Raw genomic sequence first — 27,697 nt, 5'->3', positions numbered from 1 at the left:
ACAGGACAGGAGAGGACAGGACAGGAGAGGACAGGACAGGAGAGGACAGGAGGCCCAAGGAGAATCTCCTGGGCATGGATAAGTTGCTTGCTGCCATTGTGGATCGTGGAAATGCCCAGCTCCTCTGCACTGGGATGGATTTCAGAGGAAGTATTCCCACCTGCTTTGCTTTCTCCTCCTCTTCCAAAGCACTGTAACCTGCCAGGTGGTTTTGCAGAGGGGTCACTCAGGCTGAATGCTGCATAATATCAAATTCGCCCTGTGTGGGGTCAAACACAGTGAGATACCTCAGCTCTGTGCTGATTCCCTTGGGTAGGGTTATACCATTGACTCTCCATCCCAATATCCTGCACACATGTGGTCAACGGACAGGAGCAACCAGAGGCCTCACTGTCCACCAGCCCTCAAACTCCACTTCCTCCAGTGTCCAGGGCAGGCAAGAGCATCCCCCTGTCAGGAGACAGCCCTGTATCACAAAAGGAATTTGCCATCATTATTATTCTGTTGTAATCGTTCAACAGCAACCACCCCAAAACCATGACTTTTCAAGGAGAATTGGGGTATTTTTCAGCCTACTTGATCCGCCTGTGCTGCAGCCTGGGAAGAGTCCTAGATTGAGGTTAGACCCTAAGGACCTGATTTCCAATATTCCTGCCCATTGGCCCCATTCAGAGAGAAACTGAAACTTGTGCCTAACTTGTCTCACTGAGCTCACAAGCACAGGACTCAGAACCAGGCAAGAAGGCAGAGCTGTCTTACACATCACCTTAGGCTTCAGTGTCAACAACACAGATGCTATGAGGCACTGCTGTGTCAAAGATGAAAAATGCACTTTATCTTCCTCATCATTCCATTGAGAGAATTCTAAGGAAATGTGTACATGTCTATATTTAACTCTTGTTCCTCTTCAAAAAAAAAAATATTATTCAGCTCATACAGGCAACGAATATAGGCCACAGAATCCAACACACAGCAGCAAAAGTACTCCATTATTAAGTCTGTAATTGCCAAGAATTAATTTGCTAATTGCATGCAACTAATCTGCGTCCTTTTTGTTTTATATCAATTAACAGAGTAATTAAAAAAGCAATCTTCTTGATAGTTCCTCGCTGGCAGTCTTAGCCCAGCAGAGCTAATGAAAGAGGGCCACCCTTTAACTAACCTCATTAGTATCTCTTCTTTTGTTAAACATCCTACAAAAAATAGTTAATTTTGCTGCATGAAGGTCCTTGATATTCGACTGCTAATGAGGGGGCCACACCGCTCTGATTTGGTGTTTGTTTGGAGAGTGGCTGGTCCCTGCTCCCTGCCTTGCTGCCCTTCTGGGGCTGGAGAGGCAGGTAGACAGCAGCAATCGTGGACTGGGGTAGAGTTTTACGGATAACAGCAGTTACCAAGCATTTAAAGTTCCCTCCAGGACAGTGATTTAGTTTGTTTCATTCTAAAAAACTCAAAGTAACTGACAAAAAAACCCACAAACCTCAAACAAAAAAAGCCCCTACAAAACAAAAAGCAAAGCAGAGAAAAGAAGACCTAACAACAAGGAGAGAGCAGCAAAAGAGGGGAATCACCAAGAAGTAAGGACAGGAGGATGGGTGCACAGCTCTGTCTGTGTCACTGTGATGCAGGAAGGAAAACCTCCGCTCTCATCACTTTAAAAAATAAACTTCAAAATCTTCCCACCTGGTTGAACATCATGTGAGCCTTCCTATGAATCATCTGTAAGTTCAGCTGGGCACTGAGCTCCAAACACAGCCTTCCTCAGAACCTGTGGGCTTGGTGCTGCCCTCACTCAGCAGGATAAAAGCACGTAAGCAATTTCTTTTTTGCTGTTGTAAGAGATATTCTATAACATTCCATTGTGCAAAGGAGATCTGTGGGGAGAGCTGCAGCACCACTGATGTAGCAGACGTTCACTGCTTCCCAGGGCCAGGGGGCTTTCATTTTGTTTGCTTTGGGCTCTGCTGAGTTGGGAGATGCCCGCGAATGTGACATGGACATCCCATTTCTGCAGCCCGTAGTCCCAGGTGCCGTGCGTGGGGCTGCCCATGCAGCGACTCCTTGGCTCCGGGGTAGCACCATGCCAGGCACCCGCTCCCTGTCAGGCTCCTCTGAAGGTGTTTGCAGCTCATGTCCTGCTTTTCACAAAGCTGCTGGAGCTGGAAGTCTCCCTGCTGTAATGAGACCTTCCACCAGGAGGCAAGTCGGGCTTCCCAGCGGCACAGCACAGCACGGGAACTGCCGCAGCCAGGAGCTGCCTTTCACCGCGGAGGGGTCCCAAATCGCGCTCAGGTACCAAAGTCACCAGCAATTTATCTCTGAACACACCAGATGAAATTTATAATTTTTCCCTCTCGCTGGGTTTCTAGATTTTCTCAGCAGATTTACTGAGAAAATTTGTCAGAGTAGCAGGTGACAGCGTTAGCAGGGTTTGCCTGCTCCAAGGACTGGGCTTTGTCAGAGGAGACTGAAACGGGTCCAGATCACGCTGAAATAACAAGTCAAAACCCACGCAGGTTCAAAAACCTCCTCCCAAACAAGCTGGGACACCATGGACAGAGGCAGAGCACTCTGTGTTCCTCTTTAGGAACTTTTTGGAAGCCACGTCTCCCTTCAGAGAGTTTCTCCTGTTTTGGGTGGATGTTCCTCACCACACTTAAGGGAGACTTGCCAGAGAAATGCTGGGTCCAATCCTCAAGCTCCTTAGACATGAAGCAGAGCTCATTTCACCACTCTCCTACCTGTTACCTGTGTCTTCAAGTTGTGCTCTCACAAGTAGCCAGAAATCTTCTGGTTATTTACAAGTGAAGAAAAGGAATAAAATAAGAAATAACCCACAACTGCTACTGCTATAGCACTGGTGACTTTGAGGCAAGGGCATCTGTGCACTGGTGAGAACCAAGAACTAGGTGACAGTCTCTGTGTTACCGTGTCCTGGGACATCACCCTGTGACAGTGTGTGTGCTTGGTTTTATTTTGCCCAAAACTTCCACCCAGATATCAATTACAGTTAAGGATTGAGCTGACTCTCTCTGTGTCTCTGAAATAGTGAAAAACGTTTGCTACTGTTTAAAACCATCAAGATTTCCTTTTCTTTCCCCCATGCAGAGATGTCTTGGAACCTGGGGGATGGTGGGACCTGCATCCGTCTGCCTCGGCTTCCCCGCGCGGGGAACAAATGGAAGTGAAGCAGGGGAGGGGAGTGAGGTGATACCACCAAGGGGGAGAAAAAAGAGGAAAAAAACCAAGGAAGCCAGATTTGTGCTTCAGCCATTTCCCTCCATAATCAGCTTATGTTGTAGAGTTAAATGAACCGACAGGGAACTCACGCAGGCGGATGGGGCTTGTCAGCTGGGAACCTGGAAATCAGCTGCTGGTGTGAGAAGTGTGTGCGAAGGTGGGCGGGCAAGGGTGGTCCATGGTGTGAGGGTGGTCAGTGGTGCAAGGGTGGTCAGCAGTGCAAGGGCAGGTGGGCATGCAAGGGCGGTCAGCAGTGCAAGAGTGGTCGGTGCTGCAAGGACAGGTGTGCAAGGGTGGTCAGTGGAGCAAGGCTGGTCAGTGATTCAAAGGTGGTCAGTGGTGTAAGGGTGGTCAGTGGAACAAGAGTGGTCAGTGGTGCAAAGGTGAGCGTGTGAGGCTGGTCAGTGGTGTGAGGATGGGTGTGCAAGGGTGGTCAGTAGAGCAAGGCTGGTCAGCGGTACCAAGATGGTCAGCAGTGCCAGGGTGGTCAGGGGTGAAAGGGTGGCTGTGCAAGGGTGGTCAGTGGTGCCAGCGTGGTCAGTGGTTCAGGCAGGAGGAGGCTGGCGGGGGCCGGTGCCCCTCCCTCCATGCCGGGTGTGAAGGAGCAGCTGAAAGGGATTGCAATACCTCCCACTCCTCTGCCCATTTGTTTCTTATGAATGCATAATGAATGCTAATGAATTCCTCACTTGGGGCATATGGTTAAGACATATAGAGCCTAACCTTGCTACAGAGAAGAAAGACCTTGATGTTACAAGATGGGGGAGGACCAGGGGGAAGCCAGTGATTCCTGAGCTGAGCTTGGGTCAGCAGGACCCAGCCCTGCTCCAGCCCAAGGTCTCCTTCAAATACAAGCACTGCAGAATCTGGAGGGGGACAGAGAAATTTTGTACTTCTCTACTAAAGGAAAGGCAAACATATATCAGCAGATGTGTTTTAGAGGCTGAGAGCTGCCATGAGGTTAAAGTAAAAGGATTTCTCATTTCTCTGGAGAAATGGAAGGTATCTGAAGGAAAATATATCACAGCAGTGCAGAAAGGAAATAGATACCCAAAGATCCAAAAGCAATGTTGGAAAAGACCAAAACCAAAGAAAAGACCACCCCAAAGCAAAGTTACCAGCATGCTCCAGCCCCAAGAGACTTCTCAACCCCCGTCCCTGCTGTCCCATGGCTCTCCGTGCTCCTTCACCTGCATTCAGCTTTCTGAACATGAAGGTTTAGGGCTATTTTAGACTCTGTAGTGTAACCAAGTCATCCTTGAGGAACTGGCAGATACAGCACAGGAGCCCTGAGTCCACTGCTGAGTACTGAAGTTGGAGACATTGATGTTCAGGCAATGGAATCCCACCCAGTGTGTCATGGGCTGGATTAGTGGCACTGTGTAAGCCTGATGGCATCAGTGGAGGTTGGGAGGTTCATGGCTCTGCTTTGGGCTGATGGGGGAACAAGACATTTATGACCTGATTTCTGCCATCCTTGCTAGAGATTTCTGGTGCCAGAGCCTCATGAATTATTGCTGTAAATCCTGGACTGTGCCCCAGCCTTTCACAGCCCTATGTGTTTGAAAACGACTGAGAGACTTCTTTTTTGAATCAGAAGAGCTAAAAACTTGATTCTCCTGACAACTTTGGATCTAGTCACAAAATTCTCCCACTACCCCAAGAAGCAAAAATGTACAGATCAAGATTTAAATGAGGTAGCTGAGATCCCTGTAACAGCACAGACCTCTTTGCTGGGTTATATGCCAAACTCCTCCTTCTGAGTTCTGGGTCTCCATACAGCTCTCACCTCTGTGCTCAGTCTCAAGCCAGGCAGTGCTACCTAGATCCAGGATTCCCTCATGGGCTCCTGACATGAGCAAGACATCACCAAACATGCACCCTGATGTTTAGAAGACGTCAAGAAAATACTCAAGGACATTCAAAGTATTCACAAAAATTCTGAAGAAACTTTCACCCACACCAAAAATTCTTTCAATACCAAAAGCTGCCATAGGACTCTTCTGGAATTTTGCAGCAGGCAGATTTCTGAGTGAAAACACCTCTCTTGAACAGCTGGGGTCTAGGCTGACACGTGAGCTGGATGCTCCACCATCAGCATTAAGACTTTGATCAGGATGGGTGAAGGCTTCTCTTTCTCTCTGCCATTTTCTAACTCTCTCCCCTAAACTGTAGCAGGAGCATTTAGATGGACAATTTAGTAGCACTTTGAGACATTGTTGTTCTTTGCTGCCCATCTCATACCTTAGAACAGGAGCTGAGACTGGTCAGAGCAATGTAAAAAAGCAGCATTTGCCATAGCTCGAGACTGCTAATTCACCAATGCATTTCTGAGAACAAAGCAGCCCAGGTACCTCCCTGAGCGAGCGGTGAAAAACAGCAGAGAGAGAGAGAGAGAGAGCTGGAAAAATTTCAAAGTCCTTCTAAAAATTAAAATCTGAAAGCCAGCCAAGTCCCAGCAGCCGGGTGGAGGTGCGAGGCATTTTAGTCTCCAGGGTGGGCAAAAGCAGCCGACTGCCGTATGCATCAACACCTCTTGACACTTATGAATATGGGGCTGGTGCTGATGCCCACTTGGATGAAAGAACAGAGTGAGATTGCCAGCGCCAAAGTGGGTGGAAGGGAGGGAGGATCTGCAGCAAGATGTTGGGTTTTCTTTAACCCTCTCTCACACAAAGAACACTGTTCCAGTGGGGGTTTGGGCCGTGGGGGTTTAAAGATTGGAGATGTTTGGGTGCTGGTTAAGTGGAGGATGGATCTGGGCTAAGCCCACCAGAGGAGATCTGTATGGTTGTGCGTGCAGATGAAACACATGTGGACACTGATCCTCAGGATTGGGGAAAAAGATCTGATGGATTTCTTGCAGCACTGAATGATTTGTGGGAAAGCTTCCCCTTGCAGGGAGCTGTGGTTGTTGAGCCACTCTGGAAACTCTGGGCCTTTGAATCTCCTGCAGTACTTTGCACAAAAGTCAGCAGCAACCCCTGACTCCTGAAGAGTAGAGAATCCCACTGCCATTAAATTTCCAAGCCTTGATGACTTCTACAAGCCCAAAGAAGATACTGAGATCAGCTAAAATAGTTCTTTGTCATAAAAGATCATGGGAATGAGAAGTTTTTAGTGAAAGCTACTGACAAATGAGGACTCAGCATAGAGTATGTTTTAGATCCCTACACCATAAATACAAATTCATGTAGGTGAGGGCAGCCAGGTGAGGGTTTGGGTTGCGGCAGCCTCATCAAGAGACAATGAACCTCTCTAATTTGAAACGCCAGTCTCCTTCACTTTCAGAATTCTCAGCTGTCATTTCTGGCTTTTGCCAAATTCTAAACAAAACAACAAAGTAATCCCAACCTGCTCAGCTCTCCTTCCTGCCCCTCCTCCTGCTCCTCTTGCAGGAGGCTATCCCTCTATAAAGCCTTCCCCACTCCCCCAGAGCCATCAGGATCTCACTCAGGAGCACTCCTCTTGCCTCTCCATTTGCATGACAGACGGCTCCTTTCCATTACCCACCTCTTCCCACAGAAGCCCCGTCCATCCCTCAGGCATCCTGTGGGGATATCTGCTGCCGCAGGCTGCTTTCCACCCCCTCACTGCCCACCCTTGCCCTCACTCCTACATGCTTCCAGCAAAGCACCGCTAGGATAAGTTGGCCCTGTGTTAACTTCTCCTTGTGCTAACTCCTTCTCTAATTTGTCTGAAATTTCAGGCCTCTGGGATGCAAAGAGTGAGGAGTCCTTTGATGCCTGTGATGCCCACCCTACATGGACATGCTCCAGGCTGGCTCCAAGCCCCCAGCCCACCCTGGAGAGGGGTTTTGGTGGTCAGGAGGAAGACAGGAGCATCTCTTTGGGAGACTGAGTCCTTACCCCAGCTGCAACACGCACCGTGCCTGATACATTGAAATGACATGAAAATGAATAGAATAAACTGACTGAGTGGCATTGTCATTAACCTTTGTTACCTCAATAAATCACACCAAAGAGCAGCAATTACTCCCATTTCTGACAAATACTGGTTTATGCTCTGGATTCCCCCTTTTGCTCTCAGTCCCATACCCTCTCCCTCACTCTCTTTCTCAACTGGAACTAGGACGGTGCAGTGCATAGCAGAGTATTGAAAGAAACAGGAATAATTTAATACCATCATAAAGGTATGTAACAGACAGCATGGGCCTTCCATGGCACCCATCTACTTCGTTCTTAAACTATCTACTTCTCTCCTAAAGGCAGCAGGTTTTCCAGGGGCTCTGCATCCCAGGGTGGATCCTGGTTCCAGCCCCTCAGCCCAAATGCACAGCAGCACTAATTCCCCTCTCCATGCACAGACAGAGGCACGTGCATTTCTTTTGCTGGATATCAGGAATTACTGAATGAAAAGACCAGGAAGGAAAACTCACCCTCCTCCAAACTCTGGTCCAAGGCATGAGTCAAGCTTTTGGCCCCAGACCAGGACCAGCAATTGGACTTTTTGCTCAGCTCTGACTTGGCTTGGGTTTTGTCACGCACTCGTGTCAACACCGATCCCAGTTTAGGAGTTTGATGCTGCTCCCGAGCCAGCTAATTTCTGAGGTCAGTGCCATGCTTTGAGATCGATAAGTTCCAAATTTAGTCAGCACAAACAGCCTCGCAGTAGAGTGCTATGCTTGCATATTTAAAGCAGTCTGGGGAAAGGACCTTTCAACAAAGGTATTCAATGAGACTTAAAAATCAATCCTCATTTGGAGAAACTGGCAAAATATTGTAGTAGCCATTGTTAAAATGCCTGGATTGATAATAAATCAGAGCTGACAAACATTTCTGGCTTTTTTTACTCTGTAGATTTGTTTTCACAGAGGACCTGGTTGTGGATACTATCTTTCTTCACAGAAATATTCAGAACTGTATTTCCATAAACTTTGAAGGACTTTTTATAAAGCTGGCAGAACCTGTGGTTTTTATTTTTTCATACTACCTTTTCTTCAGAAATCAACAGAAGCAATTTTGGAGATTTTAAAAGTTCCCTGGGGATTTCCAAATTCGCATATACAGTGAAAATAGTGGCACTATAATATTTACATATCACTCCCAGTCTTGAAATAGCTTGAAATGAGAACTGAACAAATGGTCTGTGGCCATAAATAGCTGAAGTTTGGGTTCTTCTTGCAGAGGTGGATTTGTTCATGTGTCAGTAGCATCCATGACTCTGCCTCACCTGTTCCAGGAGCCTGTGTGTGTCACACTATCTGTGCTTACACCCTGCTCTGTGGGCCAGAAAATACAGAAGCAGTGCAGGACTGGTTCTTGTGCCAGGTGAAACCTCCCTTTTGAGATTTGCTGGGCTGCATTTGCTTTGTCATGCTTAGATTTTCACTAATCCAGCATGAAACACCCATATCTGATATCAGCACCCCTTGGTATAGGATCAGTGTCCCATGGCTGTAGGTGCTACACAAACCCATGAGACATAAGAGTGGCCCAGAAGCATGGTAGACCCTCATCTCTGTCTGGGAGAAAACAAGGGGACAATAGATAGGAGTGTGTTAATACTCTGCATAAATTCCTTATTTCCTCTGATATGATTTCAGGAGTGTGACAATGTGTGGGTTTCACCCAGGGAACTACAACAGGTAGGACCAAGGGGAAATACCCAGCTCTTCCTGAAGTGACTGCTTGTCTTGGTAGCTTTGCTGTTGCTGGATCTGCAGTGAGACCCAACCTTTGTTTTAGGTCAGCTCAAATCTAATTTAGGGAGGAATCTTTGTTGTATGGATGTCTGTGTGACTTATGTGCTCGGAGTTGATTTCACTGGCCCAATCTTATTAAGGACTGATTATAGAGTGAAGACTGCAGCAGAGTCCATGAGGGGATAGGAGAGGTGCCCTTTATTGCTAGTGAGGGGTAACTGTGCGAGCTAGGAAGAGTGAAAGGGAGGCAAACTGGGCATAAATCATCCAGAATGCCAGCCAGCAGAGCCTAAAACCCGTGGAAAAACAAGATTATTTCTCTTTTCCAAAGAGCAGAGGATGTGACCCAAGCTCTGTCAGTAAGCAGTGACTTCAGCAGGCACCAGGCGTGCAAGAAGCAAGACAGGACCTCTTGCTTCATTTTCTGCACTTTCATTACCCTAAAATAATCCTTCCTCTCCTGCCCCCCCCCCCACTGCTTCTGAAGAAAGAAGGTGGAATTTTGTCATTTCCATCAGTGTGAGAGAAGTGGGGCTCATTTGGGGACGAGGTGGCCAGAGCCCAGATTCCCTTCCCTTTCTTTTCCGCTGGAGCATGCGACAGTTTGCAATGTGAGGAGCGGGCGGCTGCAGGAGCAAAGTAGGAAAAAAACCCCACCCAGTCCCACATCACAATGACTTCTCTCAGATGATAAACATAATAATAAAACCCCTCCTAGTAGCCAATATGATGTTAATGCTTCTTAGCTCTGTCAAAAGTGAAAACAGCTCCTTGCTGTCAATTACTGGAGGGACAGCTGGAGTCTCTCCTCTCACTGTCAGGATGCAGACATATTGCATGTCATCGAGAAGGTAACAAATTCACCAGGACAGCATCACCATCTGTCACCAACAGAGACACCGCCGAAACAAAGGGTCAGGCTTCAGCACAGATCTCGGGCCTGATCTCTCCCCACACCGCTCGTCCTGCCCTGCAAAGAGGAGGGGCACAGGTGGAGGTGCCCCCAAAGCCAACCTTCATCCAGGGCATACAGAGGCGATTTGGGGTTTATAAACCAAGGGGATGCGTTTTGAGCTCCAAAATGATTGTTTTCACCAGAAAAACCTCGTGCTGAAGCCTTCAGACCCTGCTGATGGGTATCAGCCATGGGGTGAGACCCTGTAGGGTTCGGCACTGTCCCTCACCCAGCTTCCATGGCTCTGCCTGTGTGACCCCCTTCCGTGCCCTGTGTGCATGAGGAGATGTGTTTGGGCTACTCACAGGAGTAAATGACACCCAGGGAGGGCTGGGGGATCAGGCTGGAAGTCGATTTGTTTGCGGACAGATGGTTGAGTCCCCACATTATTGAAGTCTGACTGCCCTGGATCTGCTCTTGTGAGGAGAAGCTTGCCACCCCAGGAAGGCACTTGCAGTGGGCCAAACTCTGTGCACGATCTGAAACCCAGTCAAATGACAAATAATTCAGTGATCTGTTTTGAGGTCATTTTCAGTATTTAACCATCTTTCCAAAAACTTCAAAAATCCTCTTCAAAAAAACCTCCTCAATTAATAATGCCATTTCTTAAAAACATGTTTTTGAAGACGCTGTTCAGAAGAATAGTGTAAATAATGTAAATAATTTAAGCAATTTTTTTTCTCTAGCATATATTGTTGTGCTATTTAAAAATAACCCACATAACTGCATTCTTTCGCTCCAGACGAGGCTCACTTCCAACGGATGATGTGCTAATTATTTCGAGAGCAAAGTTTATTTTTGACAGAAAAATGATTGTACTTAAAATCACGTAGAGTGCTGAGACTTTGGGTGGGTCTGAAAGAAAGATGTTTCTGCAAAACTAGCCCGATGTGACAATGCAGCATGTTCACATAGCTCCTGTGTTTGTGTCACAGCATTAATTTGGGATACCCTGCGGCTGCTGGCAAGTGCAGCTCTGTGGGGTCCAGCTGACATCTGGGGATACCCTTTGGGTTTCCAGAGTCAGATGGCAGCTTTCCTGTTTGCTGTCAGTTGCAAAATCCAGGACTTATAATTTATATTATTAAATCTCATGTGCTATTTAAAAGTTAGCTCTTGAGTCACCCTGGTGAAGGAGATGAAGGTACCTGGAATTAACTGGCACATTTCAGACTTTGGTGGCCATTTGGAAGCTGGTCCTGCCAGATTTCCCTGAAAATCCTGCCTCTCCCCTGCTCTACTGAACAGTAATAATCCAAAATAAGCACAATTGAAATACGAGCTAATTCCAAGAATGCAGCACAAAATGGACTTGCTGCTGCTCATTCCCAACTTGCACTGCTTCTGCTGAGATTTACAACCAGCACACCGAGAAAAAGCTGCTACTGCAGACATAAGTATTTGTTTCTAACAAGGAGAAATATCCCATCCTCTAGTTACAGGCCTGCATGTCAAAATCCACTTCATACTTTAGGCTACAATAAATGACAACTGGTCACCCTGAATCACATGAAACAACTTGTAAAGAAATCACAATTGCTGCTTCCCTGCCTTTCCAGCGCCATTTAATTTCTCAAACCCAGGATGAACAGCTCCAGCAGGGAGAGGCAGAGCATGGAGCTGGGAGTGTGTGCCCACCATCCTCCCCTCCATCCCTTCCATCTCCCCAGTGCTCATGGGCTGCCTTAGGGTTTCTCACTTGTTTCTCCTCCAAGGTTGTGTCAAGACTGCTGTGAAGTGGAAGTCACGGGATATTGCCAGCAAGAGGCTGGAAATTATATTTGAATTGTGCCTGGTGGTCCTCCCTCCATCCCTCCCATCCCAAAATGCTTGTGCCCTTTCCTGCAGAAATCAGGAGATGTTTGGGGGAGCTGTGAAAATTCCATGCTGAGAGTTGTGTAAGGCTGCTGGAGTGAAAGGAGGAGTTTTGCAAACTGGTTTGGGAGAACCAGTTTTTGTTTGGGAAGGGAAGGGAAGGTGGTGGTTGTCCTCACTAGAACAGAGAGCACAGAACGGTACCATGTCTGTCGCCATGGGCGGGGGGTTTGGACGGTGACTGCTGCCGTCATCCAGACCCACACTTGTCTCTTCCCTTGGGGCGGATGGGCGTGATTCACTCGTTACACAACTTCCACAAAACCCACTTCCCTGAACTCCCACCATTCTGGAGGTGGCTATTTGGCAGACTTTTAGGTGGACTTTGGTCTGCTACCCTCACTATTTTAATTTTGTTGTGAGAAGAAGACAGCCTAAAAATTCAGTTGTGGTTCCTCTACCAAAGCCTTTCAGGATGGTATTTTCCAGAAAACCGAGGGAGAGCTGTGATCTGGATCTCCACAGGGAAGCTGAGGCCATTGGGGAGGCTGTGACAGAGCAAGGAGGTGAGCTCTGAGATATTTTTCTGCCCTTCAGGAAATCCTTCATCCTCATCCCCACATATGACAACATTCTCCCCTGAGCAAATCCCCCACCCCCTCCAGAGAATCAAACCTGGACATTTTGCTGAAAGTCAGAATCTTATCTCTAAATTTGAACACAATCCTGCCAAAAGACAACCTCAACATTTTCATTTAGGAAATCATATCAAGAATTGTTCCTTGAGGAATGTCCTGGTCTGCTTTGAACAGATCATCTCTGCACAGAACCTGCCTGGTTTATCCCACAAGTTGCAAGTTTAATGGCACTGAAGGTTGGAGGCTGGGACACACACATGGGATGTGGACAGGATTTTAATTCTATTGTTTGCCAAGGTTTTGTCAAAGCAAAGCAAATATTACCGTGGTTGCCCAGCTTGGTTTGCCCTGTGATAAGCTTAGAGTGGAATGAGGGTATTTTATCTTTATCTAAATAAGAAAAAGGCCAAATGAACAAATGTTCCTCGTGCCCCTCCCTGACTTGGTCCACGCAGGGCACTGACTTCACAGCCAGTGCCTGCAGGCTTTCACAAAGCCCTCTGCAGCTATTTTGGAACTGGAGCTGATCTTTATGCATTAACCGGGACCCAGATTTTAGAAGAAAACTCGCATCTCCTTTGAGCTGCTGCTCAGAACATTTTGCTCCCTCGCTGGCTCTGCCTGCAGAGCCCTGTAGCCACCACCAGGAAAAGGGACATGAGAAACCCAAGGCTGCTCCTTTATTAAACAGAGCGGAAAACTTTGAGAGAGAAAAACTGAGCTTGAAAGTAATATCTGCACTTAGATATTGTTTGGAATGTTACTGCAATATAGAGACATGTTAAAATACAGCCTGAGCTGTTGTCCTGAGCTCGCATTTTGGTGGTGCCCCCCCATCAGACACTACAGCAGGGCTCTGTCTGTACATAAAAATTGCTTCTTTCTCCAGTGAAACGCGTTTGTCTCTGGGGTGGAAAGAGCAGTTGATAAAAATGCAGCTGTTTCATTAGTTTGGACCGGGAATGGAAAAAAATTGGAGAGCTACAGGGGAAAGCCAGGTGGGAAAAACCTGATCTGAGGAGCTTTTCTAAGGAAAGATTTTTTTTGTTTGAACACAAGTGGTTTGCAGCGTGAATTTTTGGTATTGACCACATTTTTCTCTCTGAAACAATTGTGACATTTCCATTAAAACTTTTCATTTCGACTCATGATTTGATTCAGTCCATAAAAATCAGCAAATGTTGTGATTTATCTCTTAGAAGCCATGCACATATTTGAAGAAATAAATGAAAATATGTCTAAAACCATCAAGAGTTTTGGAAATTCTGGGTTTTCTCAGTAACCTGACCACCTATAGTAAGAAATAGGCAAATAGAAAAGGCACAGTTTTAACTGTGAGGACACAAAAAGGGGGAAGGGTTTAGATCACGAGGGTCATGAGGGACAGCACATAGCTGAGCCAAGGCACACAGGTTTGTCCAGGACTGGCTCAGAGGCCTTTTATAAACTGGGAACATTTTCATCACAGTTTCTACAAAATGTACCAAAGCTGTGTATGGGTGTAAGTGGTGCTAGCAAACAGGGTTATCCATTAAACAACAGATTTGTCTCTTCTGGTCTCGACTTATCAAAGACATCTCCTGCCTAAACACCAAAGATATTTCATGGATAAACACCAAAGATAACTCTGACTAAACACAGGAGAGGCACAGACTCTGTGTACGTTATAAATTCTGTGCCTCTGGGGCATGGCCCACACTTTGTGTTCCTGCATCCGTTTTATCAGTGGTTACTGATAAGAACATATTTTCTAGGAATGCAATTGTTCAGTCCTCCTATGTGACCATAATGCATGAGTGGAGCAGGTGAGGGCAATGGGTCCAGAAGTATTTTACTATTCCTTGAATATCCACAATGATAAAAAGTGATGCACACAATGAAGTGCATTTCTTAGCAATTAACTTTTCTTCTTTAGTGAAACAACAAATTAGTGTTCTAAAACATTTGAGGTTTTAGAATCTCTGGGATTTTTGTTTTGGTTTTTTAAATAATTTCCCAAGTCAAGTCTAAGAGACTGGGCTCTGCTGACATCCAGAAGAGAGAGATTCATGCTCGAGACTTGGGGCAAGATTTGCCAAAGGCAAAATGAGGAGACTTTTTTGATATTTCTCCTTGGTGTACTGGATGAGCACTTTCACCACAGTCACTGCAACTGCTGTGGAACTGAAACCCCCTCGTTTGCTCCAGCTGAGGTGAGTCACAGGCAGATGCAATGAAGAAGCAGCACACATTTGCACACAAATACTGGGCAAAATACCAAGTACACAGCTAGTGTTTCTTGGTTGAAATCACTGTTTTTCCATAAAGGTCGATATATATCTAAAATTCACTGTTATATTTTGCATCCAACATGAGCTATTTTTTTAAAGTCTTACAGATCTAGATGCAGTTTACACTAAAAAAACCCAAAAGAATTAAACACCTGACGTACTTAAGCAAGTTCAAGCAAATTCAAGAAATCCTTACTATAATTTTAGGAGTTTTACTTGCAGCTGAAGTCCTTTCCTATCCAACAGACAGGGACTAACCACTTCTACACACTCAAAAATGGAATTTTACTGACATTTAAAAAATATCTGGGAACCTGAGGATGCACATACTGCGATTTTTGAAAGCTCTTGGATGTCTTTAACAACAGCTACATGCCGTAAGTTTTGAATGCTGAAGTAGATATCTGTAGGAATTTTCAGTCAGAGAAATGTTTCTATGAACACAGCTTACTGTTTGTAGGGATAAATATAGAAGAATGTAAACAAACACTCTTCTGAAGATGGTTGCTTTTGAGAATATTTTCTGGAATCCTCCAAAATTTTAACATTTAGACTGCTTTGGTAGAATGTAAAAGACAAAATGGGTGCCTGGACCTTCCTCAGGTTTTCCTACCAAGTAGCTCCACCAAATTAGGAATTTAAACTGAGTCTGAAGCAGCACTTAGTCTGCATTTACAGACGTATTGCCCCAGGATAAGAGATGTAATTCTCTGAAATGAAGAAAATTAAATCATTACCCTCTTCACCCAAGCCTTTTTGCTGTTGGAAAGTTAGTTTTGCATTTAATGAATATGGGCTCATGTCTTTCTAATGAGTATGAGATAGCTGATGTAATTGAAAACTTAAGCAGGGAAAAATCATTACAAGGTTTGGGTTTTTTTTAATTAATTTATTTTGTATATTTGTGTTATGAGTGATAGCTACCAGTAGAGTAATGGGGATGGAAAACCACAATTTACTCAACAGGCAATTCAAAACCATGTGTTGTAATAGGAGATTCCCCATATTTTACCTGCCTGAAGGGAAGCAGCTGGAGGAGAGCTTCCTAGGTACTTCCCTGTGTCTCTGGGAGATCCTTGGCACCTCCTCATTCCCACCTTTCTCCTACTTCTTACCATTATGAACCCGTTCTCATATTTTCTGTTCTCCCTTTTTTATGACAGGAAACACTTCCTCTGCCCCTTATTCTTCAGGACTGTCAACCACCCTGACATTTGGGAAAGGCACCCTCAAATGGAGAGGTGGGTAGCGGATAACAGCTCCTGGGCTGGCTTCCCTCCACAGCCCCATAAAATCCTCCTCTCCCACACTGGGATGTATTTCAGGCTGAGGTTTTTATCTTCCTGAGGGTCAGGAACTAAGCAAGAGCCCAAGGAAATCCAGGGCAGAGCGGCTGCTCAAGGCCTGTGTGTGTCTGGGATCGCAGGGATGGCTGGGACCTGGACAAAGGACAGACTCTGGCCTCCTCTGCTCACTGCTCAGTCCTTCAGCCAATGTCCTCAGTGCTCCAAAGACTGATGGCGCTGATTGTCACTGTGTTCCCATGTATGAAATTGAGCAGAGAAACATGAATTTTTAATAATGAAAGGACATCCAGGGGAAGGGCAAAGGAGGTGCTGGGGAGAGAGGAAGGTGGTTCATGAGGTCAGACATCCAGGGGAAGGGCAAAGAAGGTGCTGGGGAGAGAGGAAGGTGATTCATGAGGTTAATGTGATTCATAAGAGATCCATAAATCTCCATCATTAACAGGCAATGCTTTCCTCCATCTTTTTTGGTATCCTTCCCCAGGTTTTGATGGTCCCCATCAGCTCTCTGCACATTTACCTCTGGAAGCCAACCTTCATCCATAGGTCCATATATCATTTCCAGACACAGATTTTGCTTTTTAAGCTTTTGGTTTTCCTTTGATCTTTCACCAATAATTAGATATTTTGTGTGACTTTGCTCTCCCATGAATAGCTTTTCTTGGCCACTGCCATCCACAGCAGAATACTTGTCATTAACCCCACTTTGAACCCTGATATCATCCTCCTGAGAGTTCTTTCCATGCTTCCCTTACAAAGAAAAATTCATCCTCAAGCCCATTTCAGAGACCATGTTGGAGATATCTTCTCTAATTTCAAGAGCAAAATCAAAAGAGAGGGAAGATAAAATGATTCAGAGAAACTCTTGCTGCTGGGAATTTGCTTGGGAAGTCCCATTTGTCCCATTCTTTGGCTGTGGCAACAATCATGGTTAGCACCATGCTCCACCTGAAGGCTGGAGGAAATAAGATTTCCGAAGTAGCTGAGAGTGCGAGTTAAGAAAAGATATTTCTCTGCACACTGCAAAACTGATTGAAGGTTTTCCCAGCCTCCAGCTTTTCCTTCTTTCCTGCCACCAGCCAGGAGTGTGTGAGTGCTCCCTAATCAGTTCCACGTGGTCATCCATCTCCTACCTGCAGTCCCTGGCTGTCTAAACTAACCTGGCTGATTCTGCCCGAAGTGAATTAGGGAGTGCACGTCCCATCTCTCCAGCCCACAGGGCTGGTAATAGACAGCTGGGGAAAGTTAATGTCTTCAAGCAGCATCACTTGATCTGGGAGAGGATAAATATCTGAAACAGTAGCCAAGGGTTATGTCCTGATCCCAGCGCATAATTTATCCACAAATTGGCTTCCTGAAAAGAAGCAGGAGTAGAAAAACACCTCTGTTTCCAGGCAGATAGAGCTGAGACACAAGAAAGTTGCAGCTCTGCTCCAGAGCTGGATCTGGGCAGTGATTTTCCTGCTCTTCCCTTCCACAAACGCCCAATTTAAAACCAAATGTCAGTCCCTACTCAGTGTTCAGATTAGAACAGACGCATCTGGAAACCACGCATTGCCCTGAAAGCCACCCAAGCTGGCTCTGAAGTTGGAGACGAGGGTGGAATGTTCTTATCCCGGAGCCAAGGCTGTCGCTGCGCGAGCACAAAAGGCAGTTGGTAGGACATCAGCTTGTGGGAGTCTCCTTAGTTACCATAAGGAAAAGTTAAATGTCACAGTCTCCACTGGATCAAAACTACAAGAACAGAGATTATTTATTTGAGCTCAGATCTGGGCTTAGCCGCTGATCTGAAGGTGAGGATGGAATATGGAGATTGCAAGAAAAGTGAGTTTTGGTTTCGAAGGTAAAACTGGATAAGTCAAGGCAGCAAGTTTTAAGTGAGGTTGGGAGATTGTGGCCTCCCTGATTTACGATTTCATTTATCTTCATCAATATTTTAATGTGTGGTTTGCTCATATGAGCTACATTTAACTAACAAATTCTATAACTGAAGAGAAAAGAGGCACAAGATCTGCAAAGCAGTGATTCTGATCTGGCTTTCCTGTCAGGTTTCTGATGACCTCAGTTATCTGGCCAATATCTGCTGCAGGGAAGTGAGGTGACATCTCTCTAAGATGGGATTTGCAGGTACAGTGACCCACATCTCCCACACCTCCACCACCCAAAAAGCAGCACCTAAGCCTTGCACCTCACACTCAGGTCTCTGCTGACCAGAAAAAAATCAGAAGAAAAGCCTGGTTGCCATGTTATTGGCAATTTAACAAGATGCTAATGCCACTGCCAGCACTGAGACCTTCAACAACACTTTTTTTTCAGCCCAAAACCCACCCTTTCAAAAGTCAGCAGCACTTTAAAGAGGCAGAGCAAAGGAAATGGTGCTCATTAATCATTCTGCCAGGACAACACTACAGGGTGATTTCTGCTCTACACCTTTTTGCACAATAGTATGCAATTTAATTGCTTTTAAAAACGCTTTAATGATACAGACCAAAAGCTGATCTTAGCAACATCTTTTCTAATTCAGTGGAATTAAGGACACAGTTGGTAGTTGACAGAAATGAGCGACTGAACCACTTCAAAAAAGACAAATACATCTCAAACCTCAGTCAGGCTAAATACAACACTTTCTGCAAAGGGCCCAGTAGAACACCTCCTATCTATTCTCAATCTAAAATGCCTTTTAACTTTCTGTCTGGCCAATACATATCGGTTCAGAGTGTTTTCACCGGGACCCTCTTGTCTGTAAGAACTTCTCTCTGAGGAGCAGGTTTTACTGATAGAAAGAGGATGGAGACACAGATGCCTGGTTAGTAAACTGACAAGACAAAACAGATGAGGACACTGATGGAATGCCAGAGAGTCTTCATAAAAATTAGGAGTCATAGACCACCTGGTGTTCAAATAAATGTGGTGTATCAGCAGATCCAGCTTTCCAGCAGCACTCAGCAGGCTGGGTGCTGGATACACAGTGGGCACTTCACTAGGACTGTGTTAGATGCCAGGAACTCCTCTGAAAAAGTCAGATTATTATGTGAATGCATCAGCTCTGAAGCTGGACTTTTCTGCAGGTCTGACCTAGAAAACAAGGGCTCGAAGCTGCAAACCTGTATGGATTTTGCAGAGAGTTTAGAAGACCAAACTATGTTAAACAGGGGATGCAGAGACTTCTTTTATGATAAAACATGTCCAAAAGTCAATGAAAGAGTTTTGTATTTGTGCCACCAACTATAAAGAACTCGTTTTAAGAGTGATTCAGGTCACTTTGGCTGTCACTCATTGTGATGTGTGGGCACTCATTGCGATGTCCATTGTACAGAGCAATGAGGCCTTTCCCTGCTAAAGGGACAAGCCCGTGACGTGTGCACTTCTCGAGATGCCTGGTGAACATGCCACACACAGATTACTAAATCCATCCACGCTTTTATACCTCTGGACTTTGGGAGCAAATTCTCTGATCTCAGATTGCATTTTTCTCCCTGTGTAGGATTTTCGAGTTTTTTGACAACTTCTCAGCTTCTAACATGGCAGAACAGGGAAGTCTTGTTCTGGCATCCCTTCTCAGAGAGGGCTTTGCTGAAATGTCACAAGGATTCCTGCCTTTTCTGGATTTGAAGGAATAGTGCCTTTCCCATATCATTGCCAGGAGAAGCAGAATTTTGGAACACTGGGGTAGGAACCAAACTGAAGCACCACAAAAGGGATAAAGCTGCCCCAGTGCTGCAAGTGGAAGCCAGGTCCTTGAGAAAGGAGTTCAGAATTCAGGCTGGAGGCACAAAGAGGATGAAAAATGTTGCTTGTTGGGGAGGAGGGGGGAGAGAGGAGGAATGCAATTTGTGAATAAAAGAGAGACCTCATTCCATGTGGCTTTGCCTCTGGATAAGCATCTGTGGCCATCTTCTCCCAGCCAGAAATGTGCACTGTGACTCTCTCCAAACCACACAACATGCTCTGAGTCCTGAGGTTTCCATCTGCTATCAGATGGAAACAGAGCCAAGGCCAATCCAGAAGAGATTACCTTCCTAAGGTGGAGGACTTTGTTTTCTCTAAGAGCCATTCATGACAACCACATTCAACGCAGGAACAGACACACCAAACTTATTGGAAAATATTCACCTCAATGGAAAACTTTGCTCATGGACAGAGTGTTACATCTCTTCACACAGCACCTTAAAAATTCCTCTGGGATCATTTTTTTCAAAGGGATTAGTTTCAGTGCTGATGGGGCTGCCTAGAAGGATATTTTCAAATCAATCTATAGATGTGAGTGATTCATTATATTTAAAAATAAAATAAATAATGCTTTGTGAGTTGCACGCCATGGACAGGTTTCCCTTTTGAACCAGGACTGCCGGTGAAGGGGCTGGCACCACTCTGTGCTCCTGTTTTCCAACCCTTGCTGTCTATGACTGAGGAGATCACAAGCACTGTCAATTTGCCCCATGCAAAAGCCCCAGCCCTGGTGAAGCGAGGAAATTTCATTATTGTTAAAGGAAGTATGGAAATAGATTTGAGGGCAAACATCCCAGCCGTGCTCCAAAAGAACAAGAAGCAAAAGCTGCCTTTTAGGTGAGCTGATATATTTAGCTGTCGAGAGAAAACAAAGAAGAGAGGTAAGGTCACAGAGCAGGTCGATGGCAGGAACAGGAACAGAACAGATCTCTCTCCTTCCCGGCTGGTGCCCTACTCACAACAAGGTCTCTCCAGCTGGAGCAAAGCCTATCCTAGAAACTTTGGCCCCATACATGCAATTTTCTTCCTCTGGTTTTCATTTGATAAATGGGATACAAGGCTCACTCTTGTGCCATTGTATTAGTTTAATGTACATTTGTTTTGTATACATTATCTTTCCTTTCAAGCACTTCAATATATCTGAAAATAAGAGATAAAAAGGGATAACACATTAGACATAGCAACTCCCAGAGAGGCAGCCAGAACACTGAATTCCCACATGATACTATTATATTGCCTTCTTTGCTGCACAGTGTTACAGTAAGTAAGGGGATTAGCTGCTTGTCTCCCAATATATAGATGAAGAGAAGAAAAAAATTGCTTTGGTTTCAGTAGCTCTTTTCGCCTACAGGAAGAAAAAATCCTGCCTATTCAAAATACTTCTGCTGCATCACCCCCTTTTCTCAAGAAACCATCTCTGTCTGACCAGAGGGAGAAGGGAGAGCAAGCTAAAAGATGGCTCAGATATTCATCATCATAACTACACATGCAACTCCTCTGTAGGGTAATAAGCCTCAAGTAGACATTGCCCTTTGGAGTTGGCACAACTTTCGGGGCTTGTTCCTACCCTGGGAGTTTGAACCTTCCCTTACTGATTCAGGGAGAGCCAAAGAGGAGAGCGTCCCAGAACCTGGAGAGAGTGTTTAGGTCCTGTAGTAAGAATAAAGTTAGATTCTGGTGAAAGTGTGTGTCTGTCAGCCTGAGAAAGGTACAGACAAACTCCTGAGTATTTCAGATGTTCCCCATGACACTGGCTGTTGAGGGAAAAGCAAAGTGCAAGGTTGTGCCAGCTCTCTTGCTTCAGGAAAGGACTTGCAAAGAAGCTGGAGGAACCTTCCCACGTGTGAAAGCCCCACTCATCCAGCTGCAAGGAGGTGCAGCACAGCTGGAGAGGTCAGGCCATTACTGGAGCAGTTCCTGTAGAGCTGGGGCAGCACAAACTGACACAAAATGTCACCTCGTGCTGAAGGCAAACCACAGCAGCAGATACCGCAAGGGAATGAAGAGAGATCATTTCCAAACATGCCCAGCTCCTTCCAGGATCAGGTCCTCTCACCTGACGTGCCACTCAGCCTGGTGTCTGACCTAGCAATTAAGATGTCCTTCGTTGTCTAGTAAGTGTGGAAAGCCTCTCTCTCTTTACCCCAAACATTCATTTAGAAAGCAAAATGCCAGAGTGACTGCCTCTCTCGGGTAATTTTTCCCCCTTCAGATTCCCTTGCTTCCTTTATTTAGTGCCAGCAGAAAACAATATGGTTTCTTTCATTGTCTTCTATGAAGACTTCCAAGCGAGGGGGGAGATTATTACTGTTCCAGCGTGTGACGACATAATAGGCTCCTGTCCCAGAAAACAAAAGTCTTTGCAAGACGATAAAGAGACAAGTCCTACTTATGATGTCACCAAGAAGACAGTAATAAAAATAAAGAAAGGAAGGGGGGGGGAAAAGATAAGAATAAACATCTGTATATTGAGAATAACAATAACATTTGTTCTGCCTTTTATTTCTGAAAGATGCCTTAAATTGTGCCTTGTACAGAACAGAAAAGACTTTTTTTGGTGTGTGTGTGTGTGTGTGAGCACAGATGGATTTATAATAATAAAAAAATCCATTGAAATGCAAAGTTTAGGATTTCCTCCCTCCCCCTCAAAAATAAAAAGATCAAATAATTTTTGACAAAGAAAACTGCTCCGGTTCTATTTTTTTTCCTGATCTTCTCAAGTTCTGCCCCTTTTTTAACCACGAAGAGCAAAATGTAGGATTCTTTTCGAAAGAGAAATGTGTATATTTCTGGATATATGCTTTAGGTTGTCTAATTAATAAGGCATGTGAACAGCAGGATTTTTTGGAATTAGAAATACAGAAACTGATTTGCCTTCAGTGCCAGTACCACTGGGAAGATGGAGGAGTCACCCCTCACTCATGGGCTTTTCCCTGAGGACAAGGAAGGGAGGATGCTGGGCTTGGAGAAAGTCACAGGCAGTGGGTGGGGATCCCTGTCCTGCATCTGAGCAGCACAGGGTGGGGATGTGCAGCAGCACGGCTCCGTTCCCACTGTGGGATGCTCCAGCGAGGAGGCTGCTTGGGCAGATTGGGAATGCTCCCAAATTTGGAGACGGCTCAGACACAGCCACCCCAGGGCTCTGCACCACGGTGGGCTCTGTGCATGGTCACAGCAATGAATCAGGCTTCCACAGGGACAATCTGGATATGCACCAGCCTGCCTGCAAGCAGAGTTTGTCCCTCTGCTTGGAAAAGAAGGGGGGAAATATCTCCCTAGTTTTCAAATGAGTGTGAGTTGTACATGAATTACCATGCAGCTTGCGGGCCTCTGATCTGTGAGGTGAGATCATGGGGTGCTCTCTGATGTGGAAAGAGGGGAACCAAGGCACTGCAAGGCTCCAGCAGTAGTGCCAGTTTGCTCACTGGCTCTGAGGAGGTCCTAAAGCAGTAAGGTAGATCAGAGCACACAAATCGCAACCTTGTGCAAGGAGGGACAGCATCACTTCCCACAACTGCTGCTGTGGGGAACACCAGGAGTTGTTTCTCACAGATTGCCCAAAACCCCAAGAAAATCAGCCTCATTTCATCAATGGCTCTAATGATTATTTCTTGCTCCTGAAGGCAGCATTGTAACAAAGGTGGGAATTATTGGATAAACAGCATCAAACTAGGCATTTACATCTGATTTACCTCTCCTAGCATGGTTATTCCTAAGACTTGCATAGCTTTATTAGATCTATATTCACGTGTATTAATAATAACAATTGTACTTGCAATTAATTTTAAAGCCCACCATCAATCTTTCTTAGAATTCAATCTGATGCACAGCCAGAGGGAAGGGACGTGTGCACTGAATTCCATTTTAACCCCTTCCTTTGTTTGTTTCCCACCACTGGATTTATGGTGGATCATAAACCATGTTTGCAGGCCAGACTTGAAGAGTTAAATTTGCCATCTCAGGGAGATTGGACATCATCAAACCCTAAAATATCAATACATGAACAGGGGCGAACAATGCGCTCCTCCCTCACGTGACTGACGTTACTGGTGGAATTAGGAATTAACGACGAGATTAAAGCCACCATTTTAATTTCTCAGACAAAGCTGGTTATCTGGGCAGCCATCATAAGCAGGTGGCCAGCTCCCAGCTCCCATGGACACAAGTGCCAGTATAATGCAAAGTGGACTGGGAGGTAATAATTCAGCAGATAACCCCTGACACGCTCATTCAGTTGCTAATTCACCCTGCGTGCAGGAGCTGTAACCAGCGTTTAAAGATGCGTTATGATATTTAAAGCCTAATTTATTCTCTTTATTAAAAATGATATCAAACAATATTTCACTCTCCCTTTTGGTGAAGATTAACTGCTTATGATCCTTGTGTGTTATGTGGGGCCATAACCATTACTCACATCAGTGGCTTGGCCAGGGCATCTGAGGCCCTTTTAGATTAATTGTCTGGTGGTTGTTTGTTAAAGCGCAGGAGGTGTCGTGGAAGGAAACAGCCTCAGTTCTGAATCAACTTAAGCCAAGTATTAAAAACATCTACTTGAGCTTGATTATAATGACCTTCATATTATGATGCTTTTTAGCATAGGTTGAGATATATTTTCAAATTGGAGTACAGAAGATTCATTGTTAGGTTTGTTTAACACCCACTTTTCTGCAACTGGATTCTTTCTAAAAGCATATATTGATCACTAGCTAAGCAGCTTCACTTCCCAGATATCCCAGTGTTCAGGAACTTGTAAAATGCATCACTGGTGTGAGCAGGTTACAAATACTGTGTCGAAGCTGCACCATCTGAACCCCTCCAGCAAGCCCTGGATGGGCCACTGGGCATTAATGTTTCCAACTTCCCTGGGGAATGAATTTATTTTTTCGGCTCTGGACTGTCTGGCACATTTCCTCATGCATCCTTTTGCCTTGCACGGAAAGCAAACCTCACTGCTTAGCTACTTTAGCCTACAAAGACCAATGCTGATCCTCCAGGTGCTTCACAGGCCCCCTGAACTAGCTCCGTAGGAAGGAACCATAAAAGCCCTAGAAATATACGTGAAGTACCATTGCAATGGCCAGGGAATTGCTAAGGAAATAAGGCTATTTCTTTTAGTTGCTTGTAGCTAATGAAATATCATTAAAGCAGGTCACTCCTGTTAAGGAGGTGAAGTTTGAAATTACAAAATGGAATTAATGTAGAAATAGTAATGAACTGTCCTTCTGAAAAGCAATGAAGAGAAATGAATGGACATTATAAAGCCAGGTACCGCTACCTGAAAGGGTTAAAAAAGCACAACCTCCCCCAAACTTTCTATGAAACAGAAATGGAGCGTTAATGGAACAATACTGCAATGCAATACAATAACGTGGAGTTGTGAGTGGGAAGAGACATTCAGACTCCAATTTAGACACAGCCACAGAAGCCGTAAGAGCCCTCTTTGGGCTCTCTTTGGCTTGATGCTCGTCTCCAGGATTCCAGAGATCACTTCCAGCAGCATTTATTATTTGAGGGCACTACAACAGTTAAACTGCATCACACATCCCACGCCTCCTTTTCATTCATTTGTACCTCCAGATTTTCTAAATTTTAACCCACTGAGAGTGCTTTGATTTTTCTGCCTGCCATAAAAACCCAGCGGCTCTGGAGGGATTCTGCTGGCTCGTCATAAAAGGCGCAGATGTGAGGAGCTTCCCGCGAGCAGCAGAGCCGGCCCTGCAGGAGCTCCCAGCCCTGTCCTGTGCTGCTGCAGGCCTGGAACAACTCCACAGATTCCAGGAGGTTGCACTGGTGCTGCAGGGAGCAGAATCTGGGCCACTGTCTGGAAAGAGTAGGACAGCATGTGGTTTTTTTGTTGTAAAGCTAAGGTGGAAGCAAATGGCTCTTACAGCTCCACACCTCCGTGGAGTTGCATGGATTTATAGCCACAGAGAACCTCTGGTGTCCCTTGGCCTAAAGGGGATCCTAATTCAGAATGAGGGAAGGCAGGCAAGCAAACAAGGCAGCAAACAAAGCCCTCTCCATCTTTCATCAGTCCCATCACACCACAGAGCTTTGTTTTCTTCTCAGTGAGAGTAGTGCTACTCAAAAATAGTTCATAGAATCTATTTCTATGAATGGTTTGGTCTGGAAGGGACACTAAAGATCATTTTGTTCCAATTCCTTGCCGTGGGCGGGGTCACCTTCCACTAGACCAGGTTGCTCCAACCTGACCTTGAACACTTCCAGGGGCACCCGCAACTTCCCTGAGCTATATGTGCTAGTGACTCACTATTCTCACAGGGAAGAATTTGTTCTTAACTTCTAATCCAAATCCCTCCTCTTTTAGTTTAAAACCATTCCCACCTGTCCTATCATTATCTGCCTATGTAAAAGTTGAGTGAGGAACTGCAGCTATGTAGAATAAACCCCATGTTAGTGATGGTAATTTTGGATATATAGGATACCCCTTCAGTCCTATTCCTTTAAGCCCCCTTTCCCATTTTGTCCTCCCAGTTGTGTGCATGCAGCTACCTGGGCACACGAAGCCACCTGCACACCCATTTTAGCTGCCCCTTTGCACAGTTAAATCACCCAGAACACCTCCCTCCCTCCTGGTGCTCCAGAAGGGACTAAACTAAAGCAGTTGTTCATCTCATGCAAGTAGAAATTTGATGGCAGGGATGCCCGGAAATTGTTTGACATGAGGAGAATAAAATGGGTCCCTCCTGCTCCCCACCTCTAAAAGAACGATTGAGCTGAAGGTCCTGGGACCAAGGGGCAAAGTGCTGGAGTTGGGGATTTGGTCCTGGGTCTTTCCTGGGGCTCTGCTTCCATTCCACATCACACAGGGACAACTGCACTTTCATGAGAATATGACAGCTTATCTTGGAAAAGGACTGAGATAAATAGATTAAAACTGCGCTGGTGGAGAGCCACAGAGAAGAGGGTCATGCGACAGCCTATTCAGACAGTTCCTATTATTAATATGTAAAGCTGTCATACTTCATAAGATCACATCCAATGTAATCAAGAGGATTTAGTTCACTAATATAGCAGCAGTCACACTAGATAAGATTGCTTATAGGGATAAGAGTGTACATTTGTTGCTCCATTTTAATTAAAAACAACCTTAATAAAAGGTTGTAATGATAAACTGATAAGCAATTGCATCTCCCCTTCTCCCTGTAGGTTACCATGCAAAACTCATATTGCAATTAGAAACCTCCCCTAAGACACCATAGGACATATATCAATGTTGGCTCAGCAGCAGAGAGTTACTGGTCACCCCACTTTGTATGTTCAATTGCTGCTAACTAGATTTTTCTTCCCCCACCTTGATTCACAAATTATATTGCCAGACAAGGAACAACCCAGAGTGAATTTATTTAACACTTCCTAGTGTTATGACTAAGTGGGAAGAAAACCCTCTCTCCAAAGAAAACTAATTGAAAATGGAAGTAATTCCAGTAAGAGAGCCCTGCTGCACACTCTCCCTCAAAAAGGAGCGGCTCTCCCAGTGGTAGCACTGCTACACATTCCCCCTTGTCAGCTGAGGTGTTAAATCCCCTTTTTGGGAGATGAATGATAAAATGGTGTGATCCAGAGCTCCAGCCTGGTTGGATGAGAGGTGCATGTCGATTTATACAACGGAGCATATACATTCTTGTAGCAGCATGAAGAGCATGCTGCTATTGAAATTTCAGATCATTTTGCAGCTGCAAACTATAATAGCAGTAATAATAAACCAGAAGCTGTGCTATCCATTAAAAAGAACCCCAGACACTCGAGCATGTTTGTTTTGCCTCTGATTTTAAACATTCAGCACCAGCTGAACTTCTTGTTCACGACTCATTAAAAACGTCCTGCATCTTTTCATACACACAGGCTACTGGCTCTGCCCAGAGAGAAGTGCACAGGGTGGGAGGAGGGACAAACCCCCAGCCCTCCCCTGGGTGAGGTGACATCTCAGGGTGAGGTTAGATGGCTCTCTCCACCTTGCTGGGTCTCAGGTGCTCAGAGGACAGGATGGAGGCGGGACTGCCTTACACAGCCGATGTTTTCCTGCTGCTAAATCATGTAAAAAGTTTAGAGAGGAGCTG

Source organism: Corvus brachyrhynchos, unplaced genomic scaffold (genome assembly GCF_000691975.1).
Source record: "Corvus brachyrhynchos isolate BGI_N302 unplaced genomic scaffold, ASM69197v1 scaffold10, whole genome shotgun sequence".
NCBI lineage: Eukaryota > Metazoa > Chordata > Aves > Passeriformes > Corvidae > Corvus > Corvus brachyrhynchos.
The sequence above is the reverse complement of the archived record's forward strand: the minus strand, read 5'-3'. Positions refer to the sequence as shown.